The sequence below is a fragment of the Electrophorus electricus genome, chromosome 22 (genome assembly GCF_013358815.1).
Source record: "Electrophorus electricus isolate fEleEle1 chromosome 22, fEleEle1.pri, whole genome shotgun sequence".
In the NCBI taxonomy this organism is placed as follows: Eukaryota; Metazoa; Chordata; class Actinopteri; order Gymnotiformes; family Gymnotidae; genus Electrophorus; species Electrophorus electricus.
Window position 1 is genome coordinate 642501 of NC_049556.1, and position 13873 is coordinate 656373.

The 13873-nt window shown below is 40.3% G+C and overlaps 2 long non-coding RNA genes across 2 annotated transcripts; both read left to right on the forward strand.

Moving 5' to 3' along the window:
- The first annotated feature begins 7926 nt into the window (after positions 1–7926).
- Positions 7927–8426, forward strand: LOC118240600. Its single transcript, XR_004775512.1, has 3 exons — positions 7927–8010; positions 8134–8208; positions 8396–8426. It is a non-coding gene; the product is annotated as an uncharacterized LOC118240600 (long non-coding RNA).
- A 221-nt stretch (positions 8427–8647) lies between these two features.
- LOC118240609 lies at positions 8648–9339 on the forward strand. The gene is made up of 3 exons (XR_004775523.1): positions 8648–8675; positions 9009–9086; positions 9303–9339. It is a non-coding gene; the product is annotated as an uncharacterized LOC118240609 (long non-coding RNA).
- The last annotated feature ends 4534 nt before the right edge of the window (positions 9340–13873 follow it).

Sequence of the window (13873 nt, forward strand, 5' to 3'; positions counted from 1 at the left end):
GTTGACAGCCATTACATCACTATCACTATAGAAACCGGATAGTCTGTATATTTGAGATTTGGATCATACCAACATAATTTAGGAATTGAGAAGTCAGTAGAATATAACAAATCCAAACAATGCCCAAAGATATGAGTGGGAAAACCTACATGCTGTGTGATGCTGAAACAGTCAAGTGCAACCTACAAACAAACGCTACAGAAAATCAGCAGATAACAAATACTGCTTGGGCTGTTTTGTGTGTTGGGGTAAATGTGATAGAATGTAACATACAGTGTATATTAAGATTTTAACAGACTAACTGGGTAAAAATACTGCAATCTCAAAAAATGTAACATGAGTAAACAATATAGGAAGGTGACGATCAACAGGAAATTACCAAGACAAACATTATTACCCCTTTGCTTTTTGTAATATAAACAAAAACACTTATATTAAGAGGGGGAAGAATGATCTTGACCAACACAGACTGGCTGTATTTAGCCTGACACAAGAGAGATTCTTCATTTTATAGATATGAAAGGAAACCATGTGACATGAACCTCAACCTCAAGTTGAACACTGACCCAGTAACTCAGCTTTACCACTAACCTCAGTCTCTCTGCTGAACACAAACTCAATTCATAGACAAAACCTCCCCAACACTCACGCAACCAGGAAGACCAACGGCTACCCCCCTAACAAAGGACCCACTCCTCACATTCATACATACATACATACACATGCACATATACATACATACAAATGTACTCAACCAGGAAGACCAATGCCTACCCCCCTAACAAAAGGCCCACTACCACATGGTAGCAGAGAGATGGCGCATATTCAACTCCACTGTATTCTTTTTCAAAGCTTCATGTTATCAGCAGAAATGGGGAGATGGAGAACAACATTTCATCCTCGTTTTCGTTTCCATGTGATTCCCTGTTTTGGTTTCGTTAGTTCAGCCTCTCATTTAGGTCTCTCTCCTTCATTAGTTCGTATCTACCTTGTTTGGTTGTGTTTTTAAACCCAGTGTTTTCCTCAGTGTCTTGCTGGTCATTGTTCTAGCCGTTATTTGCTCATCATATGGAAAGCCAAAGTAGTCAAAATTCACCTCAAACGAAACGCATTTTATTTGTAAAACCCAGAAAAAAAGCAGTTTCGGACGCTTTTACACCGCAAAATACCGCGTTATTTTTCACTACGCTGTAAAATACACTGCAAAAACCATCAAAAATGGTGTATTTGACACCATTTATATGTCAGTTGACACACCGTAAAAAGCTTTGTTGCATGTTCAAAGCATCATTCTGTAGGTGATGTGCATTGTAATATCAGGTCCCATAGATTGCAATGCAATGTTTTGAGATACTTTGGATTAGAGCAGGTTACATTAACAGTAGGGGGCGCTATTCTGCTGCTATAGCTGGTGATTTTAATATACGGCTTATTAAGAATAATCCTTTATATCTACAGGGTTTAAACCTCGACCACTGCAATTCTACATACCATCAGATTCAGCGTTCTCAGGTGCAGGGATTATATCAAGATGTGGTCACTACTGTGGGAGAGGATATCCAACTGGAGAAACCGTGACAGGAGAGATTGGGGGGAGGGGATGGGGGAAGGTTCTTAAGATGGTAACTCAATTACCACCAAGCAAAAGGTGGAAATGTAGAATGCTATTTTAACGGTATAAAGCAAAAGACGCAAATAATATAGCTAGTCTCTGTGGTGAAGAAAGTTCAAGTCTATTGGCTGTCAAACCCAATAGGCAGAGCTCATTATCATACTATGAAATAACATTTTTAAACGCCGTTGTAAGCACGCCAAAACCTTTGGAGCCCTTAAAGCGACGCTTTTTACGGCATTTCAACTAACATATAAATGGTGTAAAATACGCCATTTTTGATGGTTTTTGCAATGTATATTACAGCGTAGTGAAAAAATAAGGCCGTATTTTGCTGCGTAAAAGCGTCCAAAACAATTTTTTACAAATTTACAAATAAAACGCGTTTCATTTTAGGCGAATTTTGAGCACTTTGGTTTTCTGTAGTTGTTTGAGCGTTTGTCTTGTTTCACGTTTATTCAGTCAGTGTTCTGGGTTCTGCCTTGTTGTCTGTGTATCTGTACCCTGTTTTCTCTCGGTTTGTTGATTTATTTTCCAGATTTTCATGTTTTTCTTTCTGTTTAATATATTTCCTGGATCTGTTCGTATTGGTGCTGTGACCCTGGACTGTCTTAATGACCCAGATTCTGGATTTGCCCTTAATAAATCTCGCTCTTCTCAGCGTCTGCGTCCAGCTCTCTATCGCTCCACGTTACACAGTGTGTTCATTCTTCATAAACCTTCTAAACACTTAGAGAATGCTGGATAGGATGTCCATAAGTAACATACACTGTGGAACTGTGAAACAGCAGTAGTGAATCTGCTCATGCCACAGCACACACCACTGTCCACAGAAACATAAATCACCGATGCCCCCATGTGTGTACATGATGATACTTTTATTTTAATTGTGTCTGAAATGTTTTGCTGTCAGGTGTTTTCTTTAATAAATTAATTAATTGTTCATATTCATATGTTCCCTCTTTTATGTTTATAGTGCTGATTTCATTTGTTCAAGCTGGACTTGCTCAAGGTGATTTATATTCTGTTTATATATTATTTAAAACCCAAACTGCCATTACTAACTCTATTCAGCTATTAGATGAAACATGGAATGATGGAATGATGTCATTAGACATTTATGAAAAGTTGCTATTTTAAATGTATTAATTTACACATTTAGCATTTTAGTGTATGTATTTTATAATTAATGAATTTATTTAGTATTAAAACATGTGCAGGACCAGACAGCACTGACTGGTGTGGTAGATTTAGATTTAGATCTGTGTAATTTATTTGTTTTCAAAGTAACTGAATGAAGAATTCAAATGTTTAATGTTTCTGCAGGCCATGTTAAAGCTGTTGTGAGTGTAAGTCCTGATAATCAGCTGTTCAGAGGAGAGACTTTGACACTCAGATGTGACATACAGGGAGAAGGAGACACTGGGTGGACATACAGCTGGTATAAGAATAACTACAGTCTCTACCCACACACCACATACAATCCATACATGATCAGCTCTGTTACACAGTATGACAGTGGTACATACACCTGCAGCGGGTACAGGGGAAGAGACTCTCAGAGCTCAGAGATCAGTAATGCTGTTACATTAACTGTGTCAGGTGAGTTTGGACTGTGAATTTAGCCAATAGACATTCATAGCAAGGTTGTTATTGTGTGTGCGTGATTTTAAACACCCAGGATTTTATATTTGCTGTGTTACAGAGAGAGCCCAGGCAGTACTGAGTGTGTCTCCACAGAGTTGGCTGACTGAAGGAGACTCAGTGAGTCTAAGCTGTGAGGTCAGAGACTCCTCTACAGGCTGGACATTCAGCTGGTACAGAGCTGTTCCCTACAGAGAATGTTTAACTCCAGTAACACAAAATCATGGCTATGTGAGGTATTGTGTTGAGCTCCTCTCAGACAGCATCAGAGGAGCTGGAGGCTCCTACACTCTCAGTCCTGCTGCTCTACATCAAACAGGAGTTTATGTGTGCAGAGCAGAGAGAGGCAAACCAGCCTATCAGACACAGTACAGCAACACACAGCCACTATGGATCACTGGTGAGGACATAAAACAGCAGTGTGTGTGTGTGTGTGTGTGTGTGTGTGTGTGTGTGTGTGTGTGTGTGTGTGTGTGTGTGTGTGTGTGTGTGAAACATCAGATAATCACATAAATACAATCAAAAGCCTAGCTAGATGTTATTAACTAGATATGAATAAAGCAGTTTTCTATTATCAAAGGAGGCATCAAACTGGTTGTAATCTTTCCATGTTAAATGTGTTCACTACACTCTTGCTATGATAAGACAATAACAATAACATATGTGATGTATAATTTCTGTTTCTAAGGTCTGTCTCCTCCAGTCTCTCTGATCATCAGTCCCAGCAGAACTCAACACTTTAGTGGTGACTCTCTCTCACTGAGCTGTGAGGGACAGAGTGACTCTACTGGATGGAGAGTGAGAGGATACACACACAGTGGGAGGGTGTCAGATTGTTCATCAGACTGGGGATCAGTTACAGGATCTACATGCACCATCGGATACCTCTACACATACCACAGTGGAGTGTACTGGTGTCAGTCTGAATCTGGAGGGAGCAGCAATCCTGTTAACATCACAGTGCACAGTGAGTCTACATGTAGTGCACTCACTAGTTAAGGAGAAAAGGAAATGTTTGATAACAGGATATTATAGTTCACAATATATAGAACGATCACTTACTGACTAAGAAAACTAGAGTTAATAAGAAAAGCTGTTTAACATGTTCTCAGTGTGTGTGTGTGTGCGTGTGTGTGTGTGTGTGTGTGTGTGTGTGTGTGTGTGTGTGTGTGTGTATGAGAGAGACGTTAGTTTGCTTTCCAATAATTGGGTGATTGTGTGTGAGGTCAGAATTTAAAGATTTCACATCTTTATTATTACACTAATTTAAACAGAGCTTCAAATTTAACCAGAGCTTCAAATGTATGTTAGCAAGAAAATCATTTTATAATTCTGAATCTTGGAGCAGTAATCCTGTGAACATCACAGTGCAAGGTGAGACTCCATGTAGTGAATTTACGCTTGTACTGAGTTTACTGTAAACACCATGAACACCATGTCCTGTCCCTGACTGAACTCTCTTCAGTTTATATATTTGTATTTTCATATGCATTTTAGTATTTGAGACTATGGATATACATTGCTTACATTTAGTCATTCAAGCTACCTAACGTAACTGTTACCCATAATTTTCTAAGAGACAGAATAGATGTTTTCTACATATTCTTTCCACAGCAGAAATAGGAAATCAAATTACAGTAACCCAAGTACTCAAGGCAATATCACCATCTGGTGGTGGGAATCAGTATTTACATAAATGTAACATAAATCGTTCACATGTAATCCAGTTACATTAATTAAGGCTTAAATTTACTTGTAATACACTAATTTATTATAGAAAAATAAAATGCTATTACATTGCTGGATATATTGTAGATAACTGGTTCCAGTGGCGTAGTATCTATTTGAAAACTAGGGGCCATTTTAATTCTAGGACTGGCTGGGAGCGTTTTAGACAATAAAAACATTTGTGTTCTTTTCTGTTGACTTTAAAAACCTCCTGTACTATCACCACATTACTCCTACTGTACTATCACCACATTACTTCTACTGTACCATGACCACATTACTCCTAATGTACCATCACTACATTACTCCTACTGTACTATCACCACCATTACTCCTACAAGTGTCACATTACTGGACAAAGTGTCCAAGGTGGTACTGGATGGAATAATTATGTAACTCACAGTCATGTGTTCACATTTTACACTCCAATCACAATCAGATCCCACATAATCTCCAGATAATCTCCACAAAACAAAGTGATTAACAGATTCGAATGCAGCATTGTGGGTCTAACCTGTTTGTTATAATATATGTAAATACAGATTGACTCCAGGAAGACACTTGGGGTCAGTCAGCTGTAACATACAGTGTTCTCCATCTCTTTCCACAGATTTACCCACAACTACACTGACTGTGTAGCCTCAGAGTCCTGTGTTCACTGGAGAGTCAGTCACTCTGAAGTGTGAGGTTCAGGGTTATGATGGGTGGACATATCAGTGGTAGAAGAGGAAAGCTCAGAGTCAGTGGACTACAGTGGCTCAGTCTGTGTTTGACACTGTACACAGAGACACTCTCACCATCATTGGAGATGCTGTAGTTAATGGGGATCAGTACCAGTGTAGAGGAGAGAGACATGACAGACCAACAACATCACAGTACAGTAACACTGTTACCCTCACTGTACATGGTAAGATTAATGTCATTTCAGGAATTTAATGTCTATTTCAATAACTTAAATTATTGTTTGTTAAATAATTTACACTATTTGTATTCAGCAGCATAATGCACACTCCATGTATTGTGTTTACTAGGCAAAACAGAAATTGTAGATCCAAAGTAATTACACACTACATTGTATTAGATATATATTGTAATTACAGTTACACTGCATGGTATTAGACCTGTACTGTAATTACAGTTACACTACATGGTACTGAAATGCAAATGAAATGCAACTTACTTTGTACTTACTAAGTACTGTGTAATTTCTACAATGGAGCCTGGGTTGGTTCAGACTGTGCAATCGAATTGGACACAAATATTGAGTAGAGAAACCCTCAGACTCACATTTGAATGAGCAGGACTGTAATCCTGACACCAACCCCATCTCAAAGTCCAGTTAAAATCCAGTTACAGAATGTTAACAGCATGTGTATAACAGCTTGTTGAGTATGCTAAGATGGTATGTATTATACCCGTTACATGTTCAGTGACTTCACAGGTTAACATCTACAGATATGAACTTGGACACCCAAATAACATGAAAAACAACTGAATTCATCAGATTATAAACAAATCTGATATAAACAGTTAATTAAAAGTCTGTTGATTAATCTACTGCTTCACTACTGCCACACCATGTTACTGAGAGTCTCTTGTTTTTATTTTAAAATATTTAAACTACTAAAATACTTCATCTATTTTTAATCTGAGAATGTCATTTAGTCAAGATATCTATATGCGCTCTGCCCTTACATGTCCTGAACTGTGTGTTTCATCTCCATCCGCAGTTAAACCTACACCTGAACTCATATCAAGCCTTAAAGGAGCTGCACTGGTGGGAAACCCAGTGACTCTGCACTGTAAGCTGGACCAGTCTGCTGAATGGAGCTTTTACTGGTCCAGACACACACAGAACCCTGAGAATGAGACCAACACTGCAGCAAACTCCTACAACATCAGCTCAGTGGCGCCCTCTGATGGAGGCCAGTACTGGTGCAGAGCTGGCAGAGGAAACCCAGTCTACTACACACACTACAGTGATGCACTCTGGGTAAACCTTACTGGTGAGGAACAGTTTACAGTGTATAACTACCATAGAAATTAAATTTATCAGTTAGATATTCAACAATATCAGTACTTGTCAACCCTCAGTAAAAGTTGGCACAATATTAGATTACAAGTGTCACTACATGTACTGTGGAGTCTTGGACATGTGCATAGATTGGCCACTAGAGGGCAGCAGTCAATTACACTTTAGTAGAAATATGACAATGCAAATCAGAAAATGTTTAATTTTCTGAATAACAGGAAGCTGTCATATCTGCTACAGGACATGCTTTATGTGTTCCTGAATTTATGGATTTATTTAACATTAAAACATGTACAGGACCAGACAGCAATGACTTGTGTGAAAGATTTAGATTTAGTTCTGTATACTAGTGAGTTTAAAGTGTAGAATTATAGAAAACATTGTGTTGGTTATCTGTGTGATAGATTTAGGTCCACAGTAACTGTACACAGTAGGTGTACAGTAACTCTGGCTGTACATGGTAAGACCACAGTCATTTCATGAATTTAACATCTATTTTACTCATTTAAACTCTTTTTAGAAATTAGCAGAACACACGCAGTCCACATGTATTGTGTTTACTTATTAAGGGTAAAAAATATACTGTAAATGTACCTTTATTCCAGTAATACTGCATGGTATTATAGCTGTGAAATGCAAACTTACTACATTTCTTGTTAATATCATTACCAACTTATAATGGATCTTAAAAAATAATACACAAGACTGTTGTTTTGGCACCCCGGTTTAAAAGCATTTGTTTGCACCCTGCACTACAAGACCTGATCTCACTAATAGCGCCCCCTACTGTGTTGAAGAATCGAGTACACAGTGAGCTCACATAGTCTGGAGCAGAGACGTGTGACAAATCATTTTGATTCATGTGATGTTTTTGTTCCTATGAGTTCATTTGATGATTTCTCCTCTCTTGGCCTGGTTGGTTTGACTGTGGGACCGAGTTTGGTTGTCTTCTTCCTCTTACTGATCCTGCTGTGGTGCTACAAAACCAACAAAGGTCTGAGATCAACTGCAGGTCATTTATGAATAGTTTAAATATTATATGTTTGTATGATACACATCATGAAACCTTTTACAGTATTAAACACTTTTCCTTTATTTCCATGTTGCCTTGGAGCAGAATCTCTGTGTCGCTGTACTGGGAGTCAGTCAGACATCAATCAGACATCAGATCAGACCCAGAGAGAGTCAGGAGGTGAAGGGTGTCAGTCACACCACTGCACACTGCTCAGACCATGACACAACAACAACTTTCATTATTAACAATTAACTTAAAGCTTTATCTTCTCTAAGACAATTTAAATAATCGTTCATCACTTGTGATTCATTCTCTACTGTGTCCAGTAATCTTTCAATTTAGCTTTATTTTCCTTTAACCCCAGAAGCTGCCCACATATATGACACAGCTAAGCCAGCAGACAGGAGCAGCACAGGTAACGATTTCATTTCCCACTGAGTGTAGTAGTGAAAGAGTTGGACAGAGTGCAGCTATACAGTAAAGCCCAGAAACCTCTTTTAGTAATAAACACAGTGTACTCTATGATAAACACACTGTACACTGTGATAAACACACTGTACTCTGTGTCAGATGAACCTGCAGATGATCTCAGTGATGTCACTTATGCTCAGATCATGAAACATCGCAAAAAAGCATGAATAAAGGTACATCCACATCTCCCTCACACTGGGATTTAATTCACAACTCATACACAACATCACTCTATTATACATATAAGTAACAGGTATTATATAACAACACACTGAAGAATACACTCTGATTCACATCACTCTACTGTATATATACTACTATATATATCTACTATATAATCATCACATGAGACAAAGGAAACACATGCTGGTCTCCAAAAGCAGCAGCAGTGCATTGTGGGAATGAAGCGTGTAAGATGAGATGTTATTGGCTGGTGGGTTAGAACACTAAAGGTCAGTGAGAGGTCACGCCTGTGTTTGCTTTGTTTTTTTTCTCTGTTACTGCAGACACTGGTGCTGGACCCAGTGAAGTTACTTATGCTGAGATCAAACTGAAACCAAAACAGAAAGCAAAGAAAAAAGAAGGTACATGAAAAGGAGAAACTTTAGTCACCTACAGCAGTGACAAACCAAGATACAGCTGACCTGAATAACTCTTAAGATTCTACGTTTTGATTCACTGCTTAGTAACATTGTGTGCTTAGTTACCCACTGTAGGTTATTCAGGTCATGTTGTGTTTAATCATTTGGAGGGTTGGACTTATTCCTGTGGTGTAATTCAGGCTCTTCTGTCCCTACTAGAGAAGAGCAGTGTGGGGGCAGACACTGTATACTCAGAGCTGAGGCTGGACTCACACAAAGGTCAGAGCTCCAAGATCTATGGTATGATTTCAGAGGTACCAGGCTGTACTGAGCCACTACTGGACCCAAAGACCTAAAGGAACACTATAACTGGTCATAAGAAGAGCTTAAACCAGTCCTTCAAAACCAGCTAACAATGAAGGAAACAGAACTGAAGCCAGTCAGCAGATATCACTCCATAGAGTGCTCACTGATCTCCACTTCATTCATTACTGTCAGTACCAGCTGCTGTGGTTGGATTTATTTTTTAATAAATATGACTCAGTGAAAAAGGAGCCAGTGTTCATTTTAAACCTTGTTTCAAGTGAAACTGAATAACAATGCAAAGTGACTTCTTCTCAGGTTTATAATAATTAATAAACAATCCTGAAACATGTAAGAGCCCTTCACTGTTTATGTGCACAGGACTGAACCTACCAACTTTATTAAATATAGGACAGGTAGTGTGGAGTTGAACTGACAGTGATTCTATGGACATTAAACAGAAATAATGACTGATCCTAATGAATGTTTTCTGAATCATCTTTGTCAAGGTTGTTGAGGAACAGCACAGACTGCTGGGAAACAGAGTTCATCCTCCTGTGTTACTCACTCAAGCTTCTACAAGACCAGGAGTTTAAACCCTCTTATCCAAGTGTTCATTTATTTATTTGGTTTAAACACATTTTAAATGACCATTTCAGATACTCATGTCTACAACAGGAAGATGTTTTATAACAGATGGAGATGTAACAGGTTCGAGATAAAATCTCTTACAGTGAAAGTGTAGTTTTACCATAATGTACATACTAATTTCACTCTTAGTATAGAAATGCTTGATAACATTATAATTGTTTTGTTTGTTTTATCATATAAATCTTCATATGAAGTTTAATGGTTGTAGCAAAAACATTCCAGGAAAATCAGATTCAGTGGTGTTGGAGTTCCTTCTCTGTAGAGTTGATGAGTGTATGAGTTCTGTGGGGCTTCACAGCCAACAGACCTTCTGTCTTTTCAGCAGTTCTGAAGCTTGTGATTGAGTGACTGTTTATGTTTGTGTGTTTGTTACTAGAGTCACTCAGAGAGACACATTATACTCCACCTTTTAACCTTTGAGCCAAGAATTTTAATTTTTTTTGCAGTGTTATGTAACTGCAGCACTTTGTAAATAAATGACCTGGAGATTCCTGGTGATCTTCTGTAGTGAGCCTCACTAGGGTTTATCCCTAACCCTAATCCTGGTGATCTTCTGTAGTGAGCCTCACTAGGGTTTAACCCTAACCCTAATCCTGGTGATGTTCTGTAGTAAGCCTCACTAGGGTTTAACCCTAACCCTAATCCTGGTGATCTTCTGTAGTGACCCTCGCTAGGGTTCAACCCTAACTCTAATCCTGGTGATCTTCTGTAGTGAGCCTCACTAGGGTGAAGGAATCAATATGTATTTGTTTTATTTTGTGATTATTTTTGATTAAGTTTTATATTATGTTTGTTTTTCTGTACTTTTCTAAATGTCTCTGTAAGTCTTCTGTGCCGTGGTGTCTGTCTGTGAGGTATCAAGGTCAGGAGGTGATGACTCTCAGAAGGTGATGACTCTTAGGCTTCATCCACACCTCTCTCTCTCTATCATCCTCCTCTCTCCTTCTCCTGTCTCTCTCTGTCTATCCTACTTCTTCATCTCCTCCTGATCTCATGTCTGTTGTTGAATTAACTACTCATTGTTAGATTAGCACCCTTATTTTTGATGAATAAAAATTTGATCTGAAGTTTTTATATGTGCGTAAATAAACATCAGGACTCTGAGGATCAGTACAGTCTCCTGACTATTCACTGCTGAATTTCTAATCCTAACCCTAATTCTAACCCTAAACCCTAAACCTAACCCTAATCCTAACCTTAATCCTAATCCTGTTGTTCTCTAGTAGGCATCCCCAGTGAGACACACCACTATAGACTGAAGGATATTAAATATGTATCACAGTCAGTATCACAGAAATGGACTGATCCACTGGTTCAGGAGGGCACTACCTCTGGTCACCAGGGATCAGCCCCACTGCAGCTCCTCCCTCTTGTCAATCACTCTATTGTGTTGCACCTTTTTTGGTGATTAGTATTAGTGTGGTTAAGATTCTCTTGTTGTGTAGTTTAGTTGGGGAGTCTTGCTGCTACTTTGTAGTCTGCAATCCCAAAGCGTTCTTTAAGTCATCATCAGTCTGACAGGTTTTGATCTGACTTTTGTCTGTTACTGTTGCTTTGTCTCTCTGTTACTTTGTTACTTCTGGTATTTTTGACCTTTGCCTGTTGTTTCAGATTGTGGTACTGGATGTGTGTTTAGGATTTATCCACCACACATTAAACACACTCGGGTTAAACTTTGGTTCCTCACATGTTTTCTGGTCTCGTGTGTGTGTGGACGTCACTTTCCTCTTTGTTGTCAGGTCTGGTTTTCTCAGTATGTGTGTGAGGGCACTGAGACTCAAAACACAACATCTGAAACCCTTTTAACTGGTTGGATCATTTTATTGATGTTTTAGTAATACAAGCCTCTAAAGATTATATTTCAAATAAAGAATTGTATTGGTGTTTTTTTTTGTTTTATTATTATTGTTAGACACTGGAGCCTTTCTGCCTTCAGGCACCCAATGCAAGGTCTCTGCTTATCAGCCATGACATGATGGCTTGACCGCTAGTTGGTTGCCCGAGGTTGTCTGTTCCCTCTTCTTGCGTACTTTACTCCTCCCTTTCTCTTACAACAGCAGAGAACACAGCCAGGGGGTCCAGGAAGCCTTGGGGGAGCCGGCACCACGTGTATTGCCTAGCCTGAAATGTAAATGCGAAAAGTGCTTGGCTGTCTGGGTGGATTGGTACAGAGAAAAAGGCAGAGCAAATATCTACAAAAGTAAAATAGTGATGGTGTGCAGGTATAGTGTTTAAAATGGCAGACACATCAGGCACCAGCGGGGCTATAGGAGCTACTATATTATTAATGTACCTGAGATCTTGTGTAAATCTCCACCCCTTACCGCCTGGTTTACGCACTGGGTTTACAGGGGTACTATAGGGTGACACAGTGGGAATGATTACACCTTGGGTGAGCAGGGAGTCATTGATAGGTGACAGACCTGCTTCTTTTTCAGGAGATAGCGGATACTGTTTACAGTAAACAGCGGTACCATGCTTGAGTCGAGCCTTGTAGGGCGGATAATCTACATCATTCTTATGGGTGGCCCACAGAGATTTAGGGATGTCTTCCAGCTCAGGAAATATAGAGTGCTTTGCTGTGTTGCTAGGCTGGCCCAGCATGTCTGTAAACATAAAGATATTTAGTCTGGAATAGATCATCATTTTTCCCTGCTCAACAGAGAGAGAGAGATTCATTTTAAACATCAAATCGTGACCCAACACGAACCGAAGAAGGATACCTGGGAAGGGCAAGAAGAAGGGGAAGAAGGGGAAAAGATGCATTCCATGTTCTCGGGTACCCTCCTGACTCCTGCAATAGGAGAGCATGGTCCAGGTGCAGAAGTGGAGGAGTCACACGGGACTATGTCTGACCAAAACAACTGGTATAATGATTTCTAGTCCTCGGAGTCGGACACTGCGGACTTCTCCCTTACTGCGGCGAGACCATCACTCATCCGGGCTTCAATCCATGGGATCACAACGGGGGAGGGACCCACTGGGTACTTGGCAGTGGAATTTGTAGGGTCCTAAATGGACCTCACAGAGGGCTATGCGGAGTATGAAGAGCGAAGGGAGCGCGGTGACGTCACGCTGGAGTTGGACCGGTGGTCCGATCAGGATGAGGACCCGTCGATGGAGGTGGAGGAGGTACCTCAGCGGGATCCCTCCGCTCAGACTGATACCATGGGCTCCAAGGGTGATGAGCCACCAGCAACCAAGGCCTCTCCTAAGGCTCTGCCCAGGGGAAGGTGCTCTAGGGGGAGACCTCCCCCTCCGAACAACGTCACGAGCTCCGAGGACGACGAGCCCCCAGCACCAAGCTTCACAGACTGTTTAATTTGTGTAGTGTTGTGCCTGTTCCCGTCACCATGTCTCTCCCCGTTACCATACATGTGCCTGTCCTGTTGTTCTGCTCTGTGTCCATGTCAGTCCCCATCAGTGTGTGCATTCCTGTGTCTGTCATTGTGTTAGTCCCAGTGTTCCTCCCTGTGCTCCTGCTCATGCTAGCCCGGGGCGGACTGCCCTGTCCTCTGGCCTCTCCGTTTGGCATTGGTCTCGGGTCCGCAGCCCGTTTAGCTGGCATGCCGGGAGTCGCGCCCTTAAAGGGGGGTTCTGTCACGTTATGGCCCTGCCCCCTCCTCAAACGTCTTGGTGTGTGTGTGGGTGTGTGTTTGTCCATGTTGCCACAACCTCTCATGTTATCCACCTGTTTTGCATTATGTGTAATCGTCTTTAGTGTATATACGTCTCCTGTGTCGTAACGTGTTTGTTGGTGTTTGAGATGTGCATAGCGTTAGGGCCTTGTCTTCTGTTTTTGAATGTTCGTAAGAATAAATGCCTGTTTCATCGTG